At 52.2% G+C, this 22,009-nt stretch overlaps 1 protein-coding gene and 1 pseudogene across 29 annotated transcripts in view; one reads left to right on the plus strand and one right to left on the minus strand.

Annotated features, from left to right (window-relative positions):
- Positions 1–22,009, plus strand: part of LOC118151076 (uncharacterized) — a 207,101-nt gene that overhangs the window by 68,285 nt on the left and 116,807 nt on the right. The window lies entirely within an intron of this gene.
- Positions 878–18,586, minus strand: LOC118152378 (acyl-coenzyme A thioesterase 11-like; annotated as a pseudogene).

A 22,009-nucleotide genomic window follows, 5' to 3' on the forward strand; every position in this document is an offset into this window, starting at 1 on the left:
GGGGTCGTGTGGACTGGATTCTGCACAGGATAGCACTTGGCAGGCACTGGAGCAGAGCTGGGAGGAAGGGATATCAGAAGGGGGAAAGCCACGGTGGGGAAGGAGGAGGGTGCATTTTCACTACCAGGCCCTGGTATGGTAGGTTAAGCTTCACATATCCATTTTATTTTTATTTTTTTAAGATGGAGTCTGGCTTTGTCACCCCGGCTGGAGTGCAGTGGCATGATCTCAGCTCATTGCAACCTCTGTCTCGGGTTCAAGCGATTCTCCTGCACCACCACACCCGCTAATTTTTGTATTTTTGGTAGAGACAGGGTTCTACCATGTTGGCCAAGCTGGTCTCAAACTCCTGCCCTCAGGTGATCCACCTGCCTCAGCCTCCCGAAGTGCTGGGATTACAGGCCTTAGCCACTGTGCCTGGTCGACATATCCATATTAGAGAGAAACAGAGGCTCAGAACAGTTCAGGAATTTATACAGTCACTCAACTTGTATGTGGTCCAGCAGGTAGGAACCCAGCAAATTCCAAACCCCATATTATTTTGGTGCACAAGCTCCACTGTGGGTTACTCTGATGTTTCAGAGACCTCCACTGTATTTGCTGAGCAGTGATCAGATGCTGTCACCCAACCCCTCATTCCCTTGTCCCAGAATCCAGGATAGCCGCAGTTCAGCTATCTCAAAGGGGCCGCATCAGACTCAGCATTCCTGCCACCTAAGCAAGCGGGGAAGGATACCAGCTCTGGGGCCAGGCAGATCTGCTCTCAGCAGGTCCCACTCCCAGCAATTCTACGCACTGCTTATAGGAGCTTGGCCAAATCACTTCCTGTGTCCACAAAGCAAGGAAGTTAGAGCTGCTCGGCAGGGTGCCAGGAGGCTTGGAGAGGATGCCTGGAGAGCTGCGGCCTACAGGTATACCATGAAGGCAGCCATTTCACCTTGGTGCTTCGGGGCCCACAGTGAATGCCGCAGGGAAATGAATTGACTGTACAAGGAGCGGCCTGATCCCTCGTCTCCAGCTGCCCGGGGCTGATGGGCTGAATGTCGAGTGGCTGGTTCCCCATGTCCAGGGCAGTGATAAAACAGCAACGATGACCCTCCCAGGTAAGGTCTGCCTTCAGCCCTGGTGCTCCTAGGTCATCTGCAGGAGTGTTCTCTGCTTGCGGCAGGTACCTCCGGTCTCTGTTGCCATGGCAAGATGGGTTTATTTACACCATGTGCTAGATGCAAGGTGGGGCAGGGGTGCAGGAGAGGGAGAGGGAGTACAATGGTGTCAAGAGCACAGGGCTCCTGGCCTTTAGCCCCCAGCCACAGTGCTGTGGGTAAGGCTGGCACCAGCCTCCAGGCTGAGTCACAGGTAAAGGCCAAGAGCTGAAGCAAGAGTTTCTCATGCACCAGGCACATTTATAAAGCAAACCTGGAGCCCAAAACTGGGTTGACAGATTCCAGAGAGGCAAGGCCCTTGGATGCCCCCAGAACTCCCACTGCCCCTTTAGCAAGGGTCTCTAACACCCTATAATAACCCAAATCCTAAACACTGTTGCCTCTGCTGCCTCTTCCAGGCACAGAAGGCATGATCCTGCTGAACAACGGCCTCGAGGGAACTGTGGCTGAGAAACCCGTGCCCATCGTTCATGCTCCAAGTGGCAGCATTCTGATGCTGGAGTCCCGTCTGCAGCAGCTGGCCACACATCCCGGACACTGGGGTGTCCATTTGCAAATAGCAGAGCCTGCAGCCCTCCCTGGCCTTGCTGGCATGCCTCTCCAGCCTTGGCCTCTTGCATTAGCCTGTGTGGGTGGGGGCCAAAATCTCCCATGGGAGTTATTTAGTCCCTGGCCATGTGGCTGGCAGGGAGCTACTTACAGCTGTTGCTGAGGTCTTCCCCCACATGACTGCGGCACCAGGCTGGCCTGAGGAGGTGCCGGGCAGTGGCTACAGGGAACAGCTGCTCACAGATATGCTAGAGCTGTGCCAGGAGCTCTGGCAACCTGTGTCCTTCCAGATGCCGGCCATGCCATGGGGCCATAGCACAACTGGAGCCATAGCCAGGCTGCTGGCCTCCTCCCCCCAGACAACCATCACAGTGGAGCACAGCCTAGCTGGGGGCTGCTATGCCTCTGTGAAGACAGTGCTGCTGGCAGCCAGGACTGTGGACAGGAACCAAGACTACTACAGGCTGCCTCAGGGGTACTGCAAGGACTTGCTGGCTGATGTTGGCAGAAACTGAGCACCCGGGGTGGTGGGCCAGTGGACCTCAGGGCGGAGGCTGCCCATAGGGAGGCAAGAAGAGATAAAAGGCCTTTTCCTTTCTCCGGCACTGTGTGTGAGTCCTTGGGGCAGGATGGAGTGGGGGTGTGCATGATGTGGCCACTGAGGGCATCTAGAGGGTGTGGAGGCTAGGGGCCAGGTCATTCTGGTTGTCTAGGAGAAACTGCTGGAAAGCCTTGAAGGTGGCATAGTAGTCAGAGGAGAGGCCAGCCACATTGGTGGTCATGTAGTTGAGAATGCCCCTGGTGGCCTGGTTGTAGCAAGACACCTGCAGGATTGGGAGGCCAGGCTCAGGGGGACTTAGCTCAGGGAGGGTTCCAGGAGCAGGTGGGAGCCCAGTGGGAATGAGGCTGGTGGTGAGTCAGTCTTGCTCGCCTTCTAGGAGGGCAGGAAATTCAACCCAGCTCCCCAGGGTCTTAGATTACATGGCTGGCAGGCATGACCTCCTCCAGCAGATCTCCCCCAGCCCTTCCTAGGGTGCTGACAACCCTGGCTTCCTGCCACCACACACCACATTGTCATCACACATCTTCCTGCCAGCTGGTGTCCCTGGAGGGCGGAGGCTTCGTCTCCAGGGCCCAGCTCTGAATCTTGGCCAAAGAGATGCTAGACAGGAGTCCAGGGATGGTTCTGAGGCGCTCATTGGCTCAAGCATATGAATTCAGCAGACACCAGGTGAATCTTTGCTGGGTGGATCTCAGCCAGACTTGGTGGCAGGGACATAGCAGAAGCTGTGAGCAGGGAGGATGCAGTACCCACCCTCGCTTTCCCTCAGCCTCCTCCCCACGTCAGCCTGGACTACCCTGCTGGGTTTTCTGGGCCCTCGGAGCCTTATGAAGCCTCCTGCATGAGAAGGGCTCTCCATGCGTGATGGAGTTTCAGTTCAGAATCCAGACCTTCTGCCCTCAGTGCCCAGAGCTTTTCCCAAGACCATGCAGCAGCCTCAGACCCACCACTACACAGATGATACCATTTTCAGATCCTGACACTCAGGCTTCCCCAGGCCGGGAGACCCAGCTCTGGACTATCCTAGCCCAGCAGTGCTGAGCTCCAGACACACGTGTGTCGGGGTGGAACCAGGCTGGGGGTGTGGCGGGGGGGTGGCCTCACCTTGGTCAGCTGGTCTCCCTCATGCCAGAGGCAGAAGCCTGAGCAGAAGTTCTCTCCATGTCTGTACTCTGGTGTCTCTCAGTGTGTGGGCAGCGTGACCGACCTCAGCTCAATGATTTAGAGTCTCTGAGTGAAGGAATGGAAGCAAGGGGGTAGGGGTCAGCCATAGAAGAAAGTGGGGCCTGTTCTGCCCAGCCAAGGCCCAGACCCTGCCTCCTCTGGCACGGATTCCTCATCAGGGGCTGCATGGCACGTTGACTCTTAAAGCCCGACACCTGGCTCAGGGCCCGGCTGGAGGGAGGGGTGCCTGTGCATTAGCACGGAATTCACTGGGAGCCAACCTGACTCTGCTGTGGACTTTCTGGAAAAGGCACTCCATGCCAATGTGCGGGGGAAGAGTGTGGGCTGCTTTGGGATATTTTTTCTGTATGTATCTTTCCAGCAAAAGAGTTGTTTAGGCCCTCCAGCCCACATGGGGCTGTCAGAGGAAGGAGGTCAAGGGGGTGGCCATGTGAAAAATACCTGTCTAAAGCCTGCATCAAGGCAGCCTGAGCCACCGTGGGTGAGGGTGACCCTGCCTTAAAATGTTACAAGAGGGGAAGTATGTGCTCCTGTCTCTATTTTACCCAAGGTAAAGCCGCAGCAGCTCAGAAAACTCTAGTGGTGCCTGGGGCACCACAGCCAATGGGAAGCAGAGTGCTGGCTCCAGGCTGATGCTCTTCCCTGGGAGAGGGATGCGGCCCCCCTAACACTGTCCCGTTGTGCCCGCAACCCCACAACAGATAGTCACACACCGATTGTCACAAGGCTTCTGCCTCGAGGCCAGGATCACGAAGTCCTGGAGCTTGGTGTGATCTCTGAGGGCAGAGCTGGTGATGTGGTAGATGGTGTCATCCTTGTCTACCTGCTGCACGAGCTCCCCACTCTTGTGGGGAGGCCGAGATCTCAGCCTCCAGCTCCAATGCATCCAGCTCCCATGGAAGCCTCAGGTCTGCCCGGGCCCTCCCACACCACAGGGACCAAGCAGATTCCGTGGTGGGATGTCACCCCCTCTACTGCTCACCAGGGAGCAGCAGGTAGGCAGCAGGACCCAGCCAGGATGGACACACACTTCCACATGCACACACATGTGGTCCTGTGTGCACAGGTACATGGACAGACACCAGTGCACACAGAGACCCATGTGTATCCGCACCTGTCTGTGCAGGTACTGACACCACAAGGATGTGTGATGATTTAGCAGCTGTGCTTAACATTTACCAAGCACCCGCTGAGTGCCAGGTGCTGTTCTAAGTGCTTTACATGTGTCACTTAATCCGTAAGAGCCCCATGCTGTAGACACTGCTAGTATCCCCATCTCATAGATAAAGAAAATAACCTGGCCGTGTCCACGGAGCTAATAAGGAAGCAGGGCTGGGGTGTTCAGGCTGTCAGTGGCAGAGATGTATCCCCAGGCCCCGGCACCCAACACAGATGTGTGTGGGCATACACGGCTCATATCAACACAGACGTGTGTGGGCATACACGGCTCATATCAACACAGACGTGTGTGGGCATACACGGCTCATATCAACACAGACGTGTGTGGGCATACACGGCTCATATCAACAGACATGTGTGGGCATACACGGCTCATATCAACAGACGTGTGTGGGCATACATGGCTCATATCAACACAGACGTGTGTGGGCATACACAGCTCATATCAACACATTCCCACACCCAGGAGGAACACATGGCCATGTTTGGACCCACTTTCTCCTCCCCACTCTTCTGCTGCACTCAGCAGTACTCAGGGTATGGGGAAGAAGCTAGCCGCTCTTTCCCCTCAGGCCTCTCCCCCACAAATCCCAACAGGTATCAAGATTTGGTCTGGCCTTCAAAGCCCACCCCATCCTCCCTCCAAGAAGCCCACCCAACACATGCACAAATGCTCTCCCCCTACACAGCATTCCCCACCAAATCACCTCTCTGCCTTCTGGAAGGGGACCACCCGCAGGCCTGAGTCAACTGGACTAGAGCTTTTGAAAGCAACATGGCCCTTTTTGCAAAGAAACCTTCAGCAGGAAGCCCATGTGTGGAGAGCAACCAGCCTGCTTTGGAGAAGATAGATGGGGTAGGAAGCGGAAGGGTAGTTTGTCAAAATACAATTTGCCTAATGACCAGTGCACTGAATTTCCAAACACACAGAACCTCCTTACAGAAATCCTCCAGAATGGAGGCTCCTCATGACAAGCTCTCAAAGACACCCCCAAGCTAGGATGTTGGCAGGACAGAAAATGACTTTAAGGGGACTTGAAAAACACAAATTTTGCTATTCTCCTAAGAACACATTTATCTTCCTTGACTAAATTCGAGAAGAGTCATATGAACAATCAATAAATTTGGAGGAACAAATGTATCTAAAGGAATAACATATTTCCATTCATAATCATTCATTACATTCAAAAATAACATATTCGTGAGGAAAGTCAGCACACTTGGTCAGGTCAGCAACTGGCCATGCTATTAGTTGACATAAAGTCAAGAGAGGGTCCTGCACACCCCTCGGCCTTCTGACTCCACCCCAAGCAGTCCCGGAAGCCCCCTTGGGAACACAGAACTCCACGGCACGTGGTTTGAAAGGCACTATCTCTGAGTGTGAATCCATGACCCACCACCCAAGCACCCATTTTAAGAAAAGAGAAACTGAGGCCAGAAGGGAAATGACTTTGACTTATCCAGTGTCACACAGCTAGTTGGGACAGAAGCAGGATGTCAACTCGAGCCTCCAGCTCCAATTCCATGCTCAGTCTCTCCCCTAAGAGCTCAAAATACCCATGACCCTGACCCCCACCCAGCACGGAACTCCAACCCACCCCCAGCTCCTGCTAATGGCCAGCAGGGCAGAGCATCATGGAGGATGACCTGCAGAAGGAGACAGCCTCTCCCCCATTGGGCCAGAGAAGGGACCCTGCCCTGCTGCCACCCTGGCTTCTCACTGGTAGTGCTCGTCCCACTCTGGCCTCCAACGCTGGTCCAAGAGGAGCAGGAAGGCCTGGGCTGTGTCCACATGCACCACCATCTCCATGTAGAAGGAGAGGAACTTGTGATCCTCCAGAGTGTACTGCATGGGCAGTGGAGTGGACTAATGGGGATGCTGGATGCTGGAGGCTGAGGCTGGAAGCTCAGGGTGACAGCTGACTTGCTGTGTGACTGTGAACATGCAGCTTAACCTCTCTGAGTCAGCTGCATCCCCATGAAGATGGAATAATGAGAGAATTCAGCACAAATGGGCAGTAAGCTGGCTTAGGATGCCAGTGACTAAGGCAACACACGGTGGTGATGTGGTAGATGGCATCATCCTAGTCCACCTGCTGCACTAGCTCCATGCTCCTGTTGGGAGGCCGGGATCTCAGCCTCCAGCTCCCGTGACTCCAGCTCCCGTGTAAGCCATGGGTCTGCCCAGGCCGTCCCACGCTACAGCACCCAAGAACAGTGTTTGGCACATGGTAAATTCCCAGACCCACTGTGTGACCCTGGACGAGCAGCTCTGCCTCTCCTGCTAAGCCCAGCAGAGCAGGAGACTCCTGTCTAGCTAGGGAGACTGGATGGTCACACAGGACACGGCAGCTGAGAGCACACCCAGTTTGGCACCTACACCAGGGTCATCCCAGAGGCGGGGAGCAAGCCAGCAAGGAAGGGTAATCTAAGGCTCAGTCCACACACCCCACACCCCACACCCTTGCTGAGTGACCTCACCCCGCTGCTGCTGTGTCCTCATCTGTGAAATGGGATCAGCAGTCACCCCACCTCATGGGGTCATCACAATGGTAAATGCTCAGTGAATGCCACAGAGGCACTTTCTTATTAACAACAGCTGTGATCCCTGCTGTGCTTTCACAGCAGTCAGACACACCTGGCTTTTACTCTTTTTATTCTTTTTTTTTTTTTTGAGATGGAGTCTCATTCTGTCACCCAGGCTACAGTGCAGTGGCACAATCTCAGCTCACTACAACCTCCACCTCCCGGTTCAAGCTATTCTCCTGCCTCAGCCTCCTGACTATAGGTGCACTGGAACTATAGGCATGAGCCACCACGCCCAGCTAATTTTTGTATTTTTAGTAGAGACAGTGTTTCACCATGTTGGCCAGGCTGGTCTCGAACTCCTTACATCAGGGGACCCACCCACCTCGGCCTCCCAAAGTGGCTTTACCTCCTGAGCAGCTGCATCTCCCCTCTGAACATTTCTTCATCTGCCAAATGGACATCAGCATCAATGGGAAGAAAACAGGATTTAAAATCAGCTGGACCCAGCCAGATTCAAATTCTGACTCTGCTGATGATGTCTGTGTGTCCATGGGCAAGCCACCTAACCCCTCCATCCCCAGAGCCCTTGCCTGTACAACAGGCCAGATGACCACTGTGTAATGAGACCAAATCAAAAGGATGTAAAGGGCCTGGCCCAGGGCCCAACACATAGGCAGCCTGAAGAAAAGTGGGTGCCCTGGGGTCAGTGGAGCATGAACAGCCCCAAACCCCCATTCTTCCAACCAGACAGCCCCTACTCACCTGTCCAGGTGGATCTTCTTTCTGGCACTGGCCTCTCGGTACCACCGCTCACCATCCTGGGGAGGAAGTCAGGATAGGCTGTGCCTTGAGAGGTGCAACCAGCTACCCCTACCCTCCATCCCACCTCCTGTCCATTCCCCAAGGCCCAAGATATGCAGCCCTAACTCAAAGTTCAGGTGTCACTGGGGCAGCTGGAGTCAAAACCTCCTGGTGGAGAAAGTGGGAAACTAAGCTGTAGCCCCAGCTCCCCTCAAACTGAGTGATCTGGGAACACCACCTTCCCTGGCCAGACCTCAGTTTCCTCCTCTGTAAAATGAAGATGCTTGGCCAGGCACGGTGGCTCACACCTGTAATCTCAGCACTCTGGGAGGCTGAGGTGGGCAGATCATGAGGTCAGGAGATTCAGACTATCCTGGGCAACATGGTAAAAACCTGTCTCTACTAAAAATACAAAAATTAGCTGGGTGTCATGGCGCATGGCTGTAATCCCAGCTACTAGGGAGGCTGAGGCAGGAGAATCACTTGAACCAGGGAATTGGAGGTTGCAGTGAGCTGAGATCATGCCACTGCACTCCAGCCTGGCAACAGAGAAAGACTCTGTCTCAAAAAAAACCCAGCATGGATCCTTACAGGGTACTCACAGTAGTAATGAGAGTCCACATTTATTGAGCACTTGCTACACAAAAGCCACTCTTCTCAAGGGCTTTTCATGCAGAATTGTACCAAATCCTAAAACAACCCTCCAAGGCTGAAGTTAGTGCCGTGTCCATTCTACAGAGGAGGAACATAAGACCGGTGAGGGCTTGCCCAAGGCCACAGGGCTGAGGCCAGGATCAGCACCCCAGGCCTGCCTCAAGCTCACCCTCTTTCCCACCACATCTCACATCCCCCAGTCCCAAGCACAATATGGAAAATGCTTGGGAAGCCACTGTGGCTGTAGCTCCCAGCTCCCAGTCCTGAAGCTCCACCCAATACCACAGCTCACTGGGAGGCCAGCAGGCAGGGCAGGGGACCTGCCCCAAGGGAGGGAGTGACCTCTCAAGGGCATAGGGAGCATTTTGTGAGAGAGGACCTTTGTCTCTCTTCCCGTGCCCCATGGATTGCGTTCACCATCGTCCTGACCACTCCCAGGGTTCAGCCAGGCATGGAGTCAGCTGTACATCTATTACCCCACAGCCCTGAGGCAGGGACTGCAGATATGCCCATTTTACACATGGGGTCTGAGAGCTCGAGGCGGTACCACTTGAATGTGGTAGGTAGAGGCAAGGTCCTAACTCACATGCGACTCCAAAGCTAGTGCTCTCCCAACTCTGCAGGCTCGTGACAGCCCATTAATCCCAGACTCTGAGCCAGACCCAAACATATTCTGAGTTCTGTCAGACAGAACAAGCCCACCCTGCATAAGGGGCATCCTGGGGCTCACAGCCAGGACTGTCAGAGCTGGCTGTGCCCCAGCACTGGGTAAGTGCCTCTGTATGGGTCTGGCCTGTAGGGGACTGGCAGGCTCCACCACACCAGGGCAGAGAGGGAGGGTAGGAGAGCTGCTGGTGAAGCAGGGTGCTGGCTCCACTCACCCCAGGCTGGGGCCGAATCCAGGGCAGCAGCTGAGGCTGGTCAGTGTCTAGGACCATGAAAGTCATAAAGGCACTGTTAATGTGGCACCAGTGGGTCTCAGTCTCCTGGTGATAGACCTCCATGCATATGCCCACCTCCATGCTGAGGGGAGGAAGTGCAGCTTCCAACCTGGACGGAACTACACGAGGGCCATGCCTTCTCCCCAACACACACACTCACACACACATGCATGCACACACACACGCATCCACATACACACATACCCATGCATGCACATATACACACACGTGCACACTCATGCATCCACACACATATACACGTGTGCTCGCACATATGTGCACACATGCATGCACACACATGCATCCACATACACACATACGCATGCATGCACATATACACACACACGAGCACACTCATGCATCCACACACATATACACGTGTGCTCGCACATATGTGCACACATGCATGCACACACACACTCCTGCGGTTCTTCCAGCAACCTGGATTGGAGTCCCAGTGATAGGACACCTGGGACCGCTTCCTCCACCAATGTTTACAGGGCACCTCCTGTGCGTTCAGCCCTGTGAGGACGCGGGAGTGAATAAACCTGTCCGGTCCATGCCTCGTGGGCTCACAGCTGGGGAAGGAGGCAGCCAGCAGGAAAGCAAAGGTATCAATATGCTGCCATAACCACGAAGGGTATGGAAGGACATAAACCAGGAAGTGGAGGTGGACGGCCTAATGAGAAAATATTCACTATGTGCGTGTTTACAAATGCTGAGGCAGCCTTGCCTCAAACAGCTCAGTTGCTGCTATTCATCTGTATCTTACCATCTTTATTTATTTATTCCTTTGTTTAGTTTTTGAGACAGAGTCTCATTCTGTCCCCCAGGCTAGAGTGCAGTGTCTCTGAAATTCAGCTCTGATGTTCCCTCCTTGGAAGCCTCGTCTGGCTCCCAGTCCTGCCAACCCCTGCGTTCAAGTGATTCTCCTGCCTCAGCCTCCCCAGTAGCTGGGATTACAGGTGTACACCATCACACCCAGCTGATTTTTTGTATTTTTAATAGGGACAGCATTTTGCCATTTTGGCCAGGCTAGTCTTGAACTCTGAGCCTCAAGTGATCTGCTTGCCTCAGCCTCCCAAAGTGCTGGGATTACAGGCGTGAGCCACCACGTCCAGCCACTTACCATCTTCATTCATTATAACATAGCAGCCACCCTTGCCAGACCCAGCCTGGAGCAACACATTCTGACCCACCCACTGCCACCCAAACCAGTAGCAGTTCTGCTTAGAGGCACAGAACTAAAGTCCCATTTACAGCTCAGAATACTGAGGTCTATGCGTGGCTGGAAAGGAGCCAAGTTTGAGGGGACAGAAGAAAGCAGGGCTTGGGGAAAATCCTTCCCCATTTTTCTTTCAACTTTTCCACCTTGGTACCTGCTGTTCCTACTATCTAGAAGCCCTCCCCTTATCCAAAGCTACTTGGCATTCAAGTCCCAGCTGAAGTACTCTTCCTCCAGGCAGCCTTCCCTGAGCATCAGGCCCTCACCCTCCTCTGAGATCTTACTGTACTCATAGCCAGGGCTGCCCAAAATAGCATTACTTATGCACTGCCTCCCACAGGTTAAAGTGGAGGAGGGGCCCTTTAAGCCAGGTTCTAAAGAAAAAGGAGGAATCCACCTGGCTAGGAAGGGCATTCCTGGCAGAGGGAACAGCAAAAGCAAAGTCATGGAGGTGTGAGAGTGTCAATTAGTGAAGGCCAGTTACTATAACTATAAAAAATACCCTGATATTTAAGGTAGAACAAGTCCCAAACAGGCACAGAGGTCATAGGAGAGAAAACAATTCTCACCCCTTGGAAGAAGGGAACAGTCAGAGATGGCTTTATGGAGAAAGTGGGCAGGATATTAGCAGACAAGAAGAGTGACGGAAGCACTGCAGGAGGCTACACCACGAGCAAGGGCAGGGGCTAAGAAAGTGGAGGATGGCAACAAAGAACAGCCAATGGCTTGATGTACAGGGAACATAGGCACTGGAAGGAGTGCAGGTAGGGCCACATCAAGGGGAGGATCTAGTGCCAGGCCAAGAGACTTGGTGTTTCCCACGTAAAAGATGAGAGCGTTTTGAGTAGAAGAAGGAATGAAAATTCATTTCTCTGATTCGGAACAGCTGAAGCCTTGAATGCCAACCCCAAGCTGGGGCTTCTCCTCCAGAGTGAAATGGACAAGGAGAGGAGGAGAAAGGAGGGGAGGCAGAGGACGCATACTCTGCCCTCATCTGGCTGCAGTGGTGGCCACATTTTCCATCCAGACCATGATCTGGCCCTTAAAGGTGTTGCCCTGGTGATTGGCATTGGGAGGTAGGACTAGTTCCATGCTCTCTACAGGGGTCTTCTTGGCTAACACCGTGTGGCTGTAGTCTCTGCTCTTCAGATCTGACCAGGGATGAGGTAAGGGAGGAAAGCAGGGAGGTTAGAAGGCCTCCAAGCGCAGCCCCTCCCCACAGGCAGCCCCAGGACCCCCACCACTCCACCCCACTCAGGTTTTTTTATTTACTTGGTACCAAGCACACATGAGGCAGTGGGTGGCCCTGGGTGAGGAATGGAGGGCACAGTGTGAAAGGGATGAGCTCATCCAGTGCAGTGGACACAGCACCAGCTCTGAGACAAAACAGGTGGTCTGAGCCTCAGCTCCACTCCAGACTGCCTGTATGGCCTTGGGCAAATAAAGTAATCCCTTTGATTCTCAGCTGTCTCATATCTACAGACAGATGTCAAATCCTACCTGACAAGACTGTTTGAAGATGAAATGTGATTATTGTCATAAAGTGCTTGACTCAAGGCCAGGCATGGTGGCTCACACCCAAAATCCCAGCACTTTGGGAGGCCAATGTGGGTAAGTCACTTGAGGCCAGGAGTTCGAGGCCAGCCTGGCCAACATGGTGACACCCCAGCTCTACTAAATATACACACAAATAAAAGATGGGCACGGTGGCTTAAGCCTGTAATCCCAGCACTTTGGGAGGCCGAGGTGGGTGGATCACGAAGTCAAGAGATCGAGACCATCCTGGTCAACATGGTGAAACCCCGTCTCTACTAAAAATACAAAAAATTAGCTGGGCATGGTGGTGCACACCTGTAATCCCAGCTACTCAGGAGGCTGAGGCAGAAGAATTGCCTGAACCCAGGAGGCGGAGGTTGCGGTGAGCCGAGATCGCACCATTGCACTCCAGCCTGGGTAACAAGAGTGAAACTTCGTCTCCAAAAAAAAAAAAAAAAAAAAAAAAGCTGGGCATGGTGGTGAGTGCCTATAATTCCAGCTACTTGGGAGGCTGTGGGACAAGTATCACTTGAATCTGGGAGACGGAGGTTGTAGTGAGCTGAGGTCATGCCACTACACTCCAGCCTGGAAGACAGAGTGAGACTGTCTCAAAAGAAATCACAATCACAATGTGCTCCAGTAAATATACTCTCAGAGAGGGTGGTTCTCCCCCACCCTCTGCCCTGGTGATTCTCTCATCTTTGGCAGCAGCAGTGTTAGGATATTCTTAGTAGGAGAGGCCAGGCAGTGAATGGGGCCTTGGGCTTCAGGGCAGCAGAGGCTGGCATGCCCCACCAAACCCAAGGTGGTGCCATTTGTCTCCCATCTCCCATAGAGACTTCTTCAGGGAGGGTCCATCTAAGAGCTGGCCTTGCCCTTAGCTTGGCTTGCAGGCTCTGAAATGCCACAGGCAGGGTGGGGGCAGTCAGGAGGGGAAGTTGAGGGTGGCCTAAGCCAAAGTCTTGAGACAGAATGGGGAGGGTATTCACAGGGCAATGGGGCCTGTGCTTTAGCAGACGCTGCGGTGGGTCAAGAGACAGTACCAAGTCAAGCTGAGCCACTGCATCAAGTGCCAGGCAAAGGCACTTGAGCTGATTGTTAGGTGGAAGGGCTGTGAGGACAGAAGAGATGTAGGGGGCTACAAGGGGGTAGATGGAGCAAGGGGGCCTTGACAGCTGTAGAACAGCTGGGCCTCCCCAGCTCCAGCCTCCAAGCCCTGCATAACCAGGACACGCAGAACTCAGAACACGGCTTGCCGCTTCCACTGAGCTTGAGGGAACATGAGAGCTGAATGTTCTGTTCTCTCCCTATTCCTGGGAGACTGTCTCCTAAAATCGCCTCCTTTGGGTTTCAAGGAAGACTCATTCTGGAGATGAGTGAATGAGTCCAAGGTCTCCCCTCTGGGCCTTTGCTCAGGCTGTGCCCTCTGTCGGGAACATTTCCTTAGCTCCCACCGGTCAAAGTCCCACTCAGTCCAAAGGAGATCTTTCTATACTGGTATAGAACGACCCCCGAGATATACTTTTAATGGGAAAAGTGCAAGATGCAGACGGTATGTACTGAATGCCCCTTTTCAGGGGCTGAATAATACATGCTATACGTAGATATACAGGGAATACTTCTGGAAAGAAACCCTCAATGGGTGATAGTAGTTGCTTCTTGGGAGAAGACCTAGGTTCTAGGATGGAAACGAGTCTTGCTTTTTATTTTCTATCTTTTGGGGGGGTGGGAATATATATACATGTGTGTGTGTATGTGTATGCATATATACACACACATATACATAAGCATATATGTATATATGTTTTTTACACTTTTTTTTTGAGATGGAGTTTTACTCTGTCACCAGGCTGGAGTGCAATGGTACAATCTCGGCTCACTGCAACCTTTGCCTCCCAGGTTCAAGCAATTCTCCTGCTTCAGCCTCCTGAGTAGCTGGGATTACAGGCACGCACCACCGTGCCCAGCTAATTTTCATATTTTTTAGTAGAGATGGGGTTTCACCATGTTGGCCAGGATGGTCTTGATCTCTTGACCACCTTGGCCTCCCAAAGTGCTGAGATTACAGGCATAAGCCACCATGCCCCAGCCACATATGTTTTAAATATTCTTCTTTTTTTTTTTCAGACAGAGTCTTGCTCTGTCACCTAGGCTATAGTGCAGTGGCATGATCTCAGCTCACTGCAACCTCCATCTCCCAGGCTCAAACAACTCTCGTGCTTCAGCCTCCCACGTAGCTGGGACTACAGGCATGTGTCACCACGCCTGGCTAATTTTTGTCTTTGTAGAGACAGGGTTTCATCATGTTGGCCAGGCTGGTCTCGAACTCCTAACCTTGGATCTGTACACCTCAACCTCCCAAAGTGGTGGGATTACAGGCAAGAGCCACCGCACCAGACCAGGTTTTATATATGCTTCTTATAGATGAATACTGTGTGTGTGTGTGTGTGTGTGTGTGTGTATATATATACATATATATATATATATATATATATACACACATACATACATATACACTTTAAAAACTCCTACAGAGTCTTCAAGGCATTGCTCAATACTGTCTTCCCAAACATCTTGGCTGCTAGAGACTCAAATGCATTTGTGGACAACAAAGGGATTTCCACAGGACCTAACTGCAGCCTCATGGTTCCTGGGAGCTGGGAGGCCCAAACACTCTCTCCCTGTAGAAGACCTTGGGACCAAGAGAGCTGGATGGACCCAGGGACACCTGTGGGTGGAAGTTCCCAGAGCCTCCCTTCCTGCCTCTGCCCACTGGGGTCCCGGGGCAGAGGAGCCAGGCAGGACCCAGCTACCCTCCCATGCACGCTGGCAGCTGCTCAGTTTTCAATGGCGCAGTTGGCCAGGAGGTCCTTGATGGTGTCCACACACACAAGGCGCATGCACCAGTTCTTGGCCGCCATGCTGTGCTCCATCTTCTCCTCCTCTGTCCTTGGCGTGATCTGCTTCAGCTTTACCTGTCGGCCAGGGGACAGGGTAGGAGACACTCACAGCAAGTCTCCTGAAGTAGCACAAGCGCCTGTCCCCAGCTCCATCCCATGCCCAAGGCTGGCACACAGCAGGCCTGGACCATGGCTCAGTTCCAAGGCTTGCTCCCTCTTTGCCCCATCTTCCTGCCTCCATGATGACTTGATACCACATATTCATCCTCCAGCTCCCACCCAAGTCCCTTCCTTGGGCAAAGACTCAGAGGATGGGGGTGTCACTGCAGGGCGAGCATAATGGTGAGACCAGAATAATCATTGCTGGAGAAGCACAGAAAGAGGTGGGGGGAAAAAGAGGGGAGGCAGCTGGAGGCTCTGAATGCAATGGGGAGTGGGCTTTCCTCTGGGAGCTATGGATTCCTGCTGTGTCCCTCCCCATCCCCTCTGCTAACCCCCAACCTTATCACCCTGATCCAGAGTTGCCATGGCAGGTGCTCAGGTCACAGAGCAGCATCGAGCAGCCAGGGAGACCTGCTCACCTTGGTGATCTCTTGGTGGGCCATGAAGGTGGTCAAGGCCTTGCACGCATTCCACTGCTTCTCAGAGCACGGGTCCTCTGAGGCCACCTGGATGGCCACCTAGAGAGGAACAGTGAGGGTGAAGGGACAAGGGGCGACATTGCACTCTCCAGTGAGAAGCCCCGCAGCTCCACCCAACAGCAAGTCCTGGCCCAGGCCTCCAGAGTTTCTGTGCCACCTACCATGCCTGGCAGGCCAGAGATCTGAGTTGGCTTTTGACCCAGCCCTTGGGTCCCCATAAAACCCTGGGCAAGTCACTTCCCTTCTCTGGGTCTCAGTTTCCTCATCTGCAAAGTGGGAGTGATCAGACCTACCCTGGCAGGGTTGTTCAGAGGATTAAAATGAGGCTGTGTCTACAACAGGGCTTCATGTAGGTAGAATGTTGGCTAAATGTAAAGGAAAGGCCAGGCTCAATGGTCTGTAGTCCTAAAACTTTGGGAAGCTGCAGCAGGAGAATCACTTGAGACCAAGAGTTCAGGACAAGCCAGGGCAAAACAGTGAAACCCCTGTCTCGGAAAAAAAATAAAAACCCACAAAAATTAGCTGGGTGTGGTGGTGCATGCCTGTAGTCCCAGATACTCAGGAGACTGAGGCAGGATTATTGCTAAAGCCCAGGAGTGTGAGGTCACAGTGAGCTATGATGGCACCACTCTGCATGCCAGCTTGGGTGAAAGAGTGAGACCTTGTCTCAAAAAAAATTAATAAAAATAAAAAGTCAAGGCCAGGTGAGGTGGCTCACACTCCTAATCCCAGCACTTTGGGAGGCCGAGGCAGGTGGATCACAAAGTCAGGAGTTCAAGACCAGCCTGGCCAACACAGCAAAACCCCATCTCTACTAAAAATTCAAAAATTAGCTGGGCATGGTGGTGGGCACCTGTAATCCCAGTTACAGGGGAAGCTGAGGTAGGAGAATTGCTTGAACCCAGGAGACAGAGGTTGCAGTGAGCCGAGATGGTGCCTTTGCACTCCAACCTGTCCAATAGAGCTAGACTTGGTCTCAAAAAAAAAAATCAAGAACAGGCACCTGAGCATTTATGGGGTGCCCAAAGGCATAGCCAGGACTGTGTCACCCAGCCACAGTGATCCCTCAGGAACCACTGGCCCAGCTGGTGAAGTTGCCTGGGCCTGAAGTCCACAGGTGGGAAATAGCATCCTCCCCCACAGCTCACAGAGCCCTGGGCATCACCAGCAGTCCTTCCATTAACTCAACAACCTGCAACATAGAAATCATGTTCCCTTTTGCAGATGAGAAAGGCTGTGGAAGGTAAGCCCAGGGGCCAGAACCCAGCACTCTCACTGTTTCAGCTCCACCTCCAAGATCAGGTGCTGATGCTGTCTTCCCTCCATTCCCAAATACACCTGGCTGCTGAGGCTGGATGTGAAGACTCAGAGGGCTGGAAGTCAAGTGCCACGCTGAAATCTATGTAGCTCGGTGACCTGGGGCAAGTCCCTTCCCCTCCCCTGGCCTGGAGTTTTTCATCTGTGTTATGGGATTTAGGAAAGGAAGATCCTTGGGATTCCCCTTGCCCTGCCAAACATAGCAGAACTCTGCTGCTCTATTTAGGGCCCCGTGAGTGTGAGTGGGCCTGGGCTGCAGGGAGAAGAACAGGGAGAGGAGGTAGAGGACCCACCCACACACCCCTGCCCAGGCAGTGCCCACCCCACACACCTCCATTCTGGAGTGGAAGGCCCAGTTCACCTTGGCCTTGATATTCATCACTTGTCCAACACTGGGGAGAGGAAAGTAGGAGGTGAGCCTTCCAGAGGGGCCAGAGGGAGGAACAGGGGCCTCAGATACTTGCAGAGCCTCTTTTGTGGGGAGCTGGCAGGAGAACAGAACATATTCATATCTGCGACGTCACCAAGTTCTCAAAGCCAGCCAGCAAGATAGCATCAGCATCCCATTTTAGAGATGGGGGAACTGAGGCTGAGAGAAGTAGCACGATTATACTCATTTGCTCTCCTGTTCCCTGCTCCCCATTGTCCACTTAATGCCTGTCCTTCTTTCTGCTCTTGGCTCAGTGGTCCCCTCCTCAGGGAAGCCGTCCCTGTCCTGCAGTGGTCCACCCACCAACAGAAGCCCTGCTGAGGCTCACCCTGCAGCACTGTCCTGGCAGACTGAGCCATGTCTCCCACAGTCCTTAAGCTCTACCGGGGTAGGGCCATGTGTTTTGCTCCTCATTGACTCTCCAAGGCCTAGCGCATGGCACAGGGTGGGTCTCTCATAAAGGGTCGCTGACTGAATCCCTGCATTCTACATGTATTGAATGCCTAGTGAGGGCAAGACTGTAAACAAAGGGCGGGAAGAGGAAAGCAAATGTATAAAGCATGCCTGTGAGGTGCCCAGCACTGTTGGAGCCCCAGGCCCACCCCATTAGAGCCTCAGAAGAAGCTTGGCATGTGGGTTTAGGAGAAACTGAGCATCAGAGAGGTTGTCATTTGCCCAAGGTCACCAAGCTAAAAAGTGGCACAGCCAGGCTTCTAGACTGACTCTGTTGACGGCACCAGCCCTTCTTCTCAGCTGCTGCCTGTCCATCTGGAATGATTCCCACATCTAAATGAATCCCCAAGGAAGCCACCTCCCCTGGGTTGTGCCTAGTGGTGGGGGCAGAGGGTGCTGACTGATGAACTGTGGGGAGCAGGGGCAGGAGACTAAAGGCTGGCCCCATTCAATTGCCACGTGACCTGCAGCAGGTCCTTTGACTTCTCTGGGCCTGGGTTTAAGAACATGGAGAGTGCCATGTTGACTTTATTCTCAAGTGACACAGTATTCTGGCCAAGCCTAGGAAAGGTGCATTCCAAGGGGCCTGCTGGTCAAGGGGCTGGGCTACCATGAACACAGTGGGCATAGCCACACAGGCCTAGGTTCTAGTCAAGCTCCACCTTGGCCATCACACTACAGAGCTGTGTGACTTTGGGTGAGTCACTTTGCCTCTCTGAGTCCATCTCCTCCTGTGTAAAGTACAGAGAATGCATGGCTACTGCCTGTGGTTCTGAGGGTCAAGTGAGAGAAAGTGGGGCTGAGCCAAGTGCCAGGCCTGGCCCACAGCAGGAGCTCAATAAATACCACGAGCTCACATCTGCCAGACATTTGCTGATTCATGTTCATTTTCTCAGCAATACTAATGGTCACAAGGGTTGCGGGTCATTTTTAGGAGATCCATGGTGACGTAGTGAGGGATGAAGCATCACAATGTCTGCAACTCACTATCAAATCCTTTAGCAGACAGAGAGAGAGAGGAAGAGAGAGAGAGAGGAAGAGGGAGAGAGAGAGGGAGAGGGAGAGATAGAGGGAGAGAGGGAGAGAGAGAGAGAGAGATAGAGAGACAGAGAGACAGACAGAGAGAGAGAGAGAGACAGAGAGAGAGAGAGGATATATGTATTAGGTCTGCAACCCTGGCACTTAGGGAGGCCAAGGCAGGCAGATCACTTGAGCTCAGATGTTTGAGACCAGCCTGGCCAACATAGTGAAATTCTACTTAAAAATACCAAATAAAGAAAATAATATTAGCCAGGCATGGTGGCGCACTCTGGTAATTCCAGCTACTTAGGAGGCTGAGTCACAAGAATGGCTTGAACCCAGGAGGCAGAGGTTGCAGCGAGCCAGGAATGCACCACTGCACTCCAGCCTGGGTGATGGAGTGAGACTTTGTCTTTTAACAAGATAAAAAGAAAGAACATATATGTATTTCTTTAGCTATACGTAGATAAAGCAAATTCAGAAAAATGTTAATTATTGGGTCTTAGTGGTGGTGATCATTGCACTGTTCAACTTTTCTATATGTTTGAAAGTTTTTATGATCAAAAATTAGGACAAAAAATTTCTGTGGTCCCCTAAATAAAAATGAAAGTCTATTTTCTGTGGTGCTTGTGGAATTTGTGACTCTCCTTTCCCTTCACTCTCTGGCTTCCGCCAAAGCCAAGCAGACAGCCATCTGGGCTTCTAAGCTCCTCCTCCTTCCTGACTTCCTTCTGTCCCCACAGCCCAGGCCGAACCCGGATCTCTCCCCAGGGCCACTGTCCAGCCTCCTCAAGGGCTCCAGAGCTCCTGGACACCCCTGCAAGTGTTTTCTACAATGCAGAAAAGGAGCCCCCCCATAAACAAATCTGACCCCTCTCAAGCCCTTCCCTAGGCCAATTTACCCTCAGGAGACAGAGGAATGTGTTAATTGCACCACAGAAATTCAAAGAGCAAACCCGGATGACGAAGGCCTCTAAGGGGCAAATGGCCAGCTTTCCTCAATAAACACATTCTGAGGGAGAGAGACAGCGAGCTGGTGGAAGGTGGTGGAGGTATCTATAGAGGTTTTTAAAAGAAGCAACCAGTTACAATATCTGCATCCTGACGTGAGTAACCCAATAACTGCAGGCTGGGTATGGCAGTTCATGCCTGTTATCTTAGAGCTTTAGAAGGCTGAGGTGGGAGGATTGCTTGAAGCTAGGAATTTAGACCAGCCTGGTCAACATAGTGAGACCTCATCTCTACGAAAAAAAAATTAAATTAGTCAGGTATGGTGGTGCACGCCTATAGTCCCAGCTGCTAGGGAGGCTGAGGTGGAAGGATGGCTTGAGCCCAGAAGTTCAGGGCTACAGTGAGCTATGATGCTGCCATGGCACCCCAGCCTGGGCAACAGAGCAAGACCCCATCTTGAAAACATAAGTAACTGCAAAGCAAACAAAATAAAAACAAATTCATGAGAAAGTCTGGGCATTTGAATACTGACTAGGTAGTGAGGTTAGTAAAAATTATTGTTAATTTTTTAGATGTGGTAATGATGTTAAGTATGTGTTTAAAGAGTCCTTCTCTAGCAAAAAAAAAAAATAAATAAAGGGCCAAATGCAGTGTCTCACAGCTGTAATCCCATCACTTTGGCAGGCCAAGGTGAGCAGATCACCTGAGGTCAGAAGTTCAAGACCAGCCTGATCAATATGGTGAAACCCTGTCTCTACTGAAATTACAAAAATTAGCCCAGCTTGGTGGTAGGAACCTGTAATCCCAGCTATTAGGGAGGCTGAGGCAGGAGAATTGCTTGAACCTGGGAGGCAGAGGTTGCAGTGATCCAACACTGTACCACTGCACTCCTGCCTGAATGACAGAGCAAGAATCCATCTCAAAAAATAAATTAATATACTAATGGATTAATTAAAAGTTCTTAGCCCTCAGACATACATTTGGAAATATTTTACAGCGGCAAAAGCAGAAACAAACAAAATAACTTCATCTTTTCTCAGGTACATCCAGGCCCTTCCTGGCCACCAACCATGCTCCAGGCCCCTCTCCAGCTTTTCCTCCTTCCCAGCATCCTCTCTGGCTTTCCCTTCCACCCACAGCCTCCTCTGCCCAGATTCACCTTCACTCTGCGGGGCCCTGCAGCAGGTCCAGCCATCCTGCATGTATGCCTAGCCCTCTCTATTTCTTGCTCCCCTAAGTAAAAGAACTTGTGTTGGCTGCAGGGACCTGAAACTGGCCCAGACACAGCTCCACTGGCTTCAAAGTGCCATGAACTACAGAGCTGACAATACTGGAGTCAGCTCAAATGCCTCTTCCAGGAAGGCCCCATCGACTACCCTCAGTGCCATAACACCTAACCCCCAGACCTATAGGAGATATAGCCCATTGGTTAAGAGCAAGGGCTCTGGGGCCAGATTGCCTGCTTGATGGTATATCCTGGGTCCTCCATTAGCTGAACTACCTTCGATAAGTTACTCCAATTCTCTGTGCCTCAGTTTCCTCCTCTGTAAAGTGAGGATACTAATAGCTATGGCCACACAGTGCTGTTTTGAGGATCAAATAAGTTAATGTATTTAAAAAGGCATCAAAATATAATGTATCACTATTGGTGCACTAATGGTGACAAGGCACCCTACAAATGTTTAAGATGTTAATCATAGGGCAACTGGGTGTGGGGTATATGGGAACTCTCTGTACTGTCTTTAATAAATGAAAGCTCCTCAAATTTCTATAGCTAAGATTACAAGCACTCACCACCATAACTGGCTAATTTTTGTGTTTTTCAAGAGATGTGGTTTTGCCATGTTGGCCAGCCTGGTCTCCAATTCCTGACCTCAGGCGATTCACCTGCCTTGGCCTCCCAAGTGCTAGGATTACAGAGGTAAGTCACCCTGCCTGACTGTAGTGGGATATTTCCTGCAACCTCTGATGAA

The sequence above is a fragment of the Callithrix jacchus genome, chromosome 18 (assembly GCF_049354715.1).
Source record: "Callithrix jacchus isolate 240 chromosome 18, calJac240_pri, whole genome shotgun sequence".
Lineage (NCBI taxonomy): Eukaryota > Metazoa > Chordata > Mammalia > Primates > Cebidae > Callithrix > Callithrix jacchus.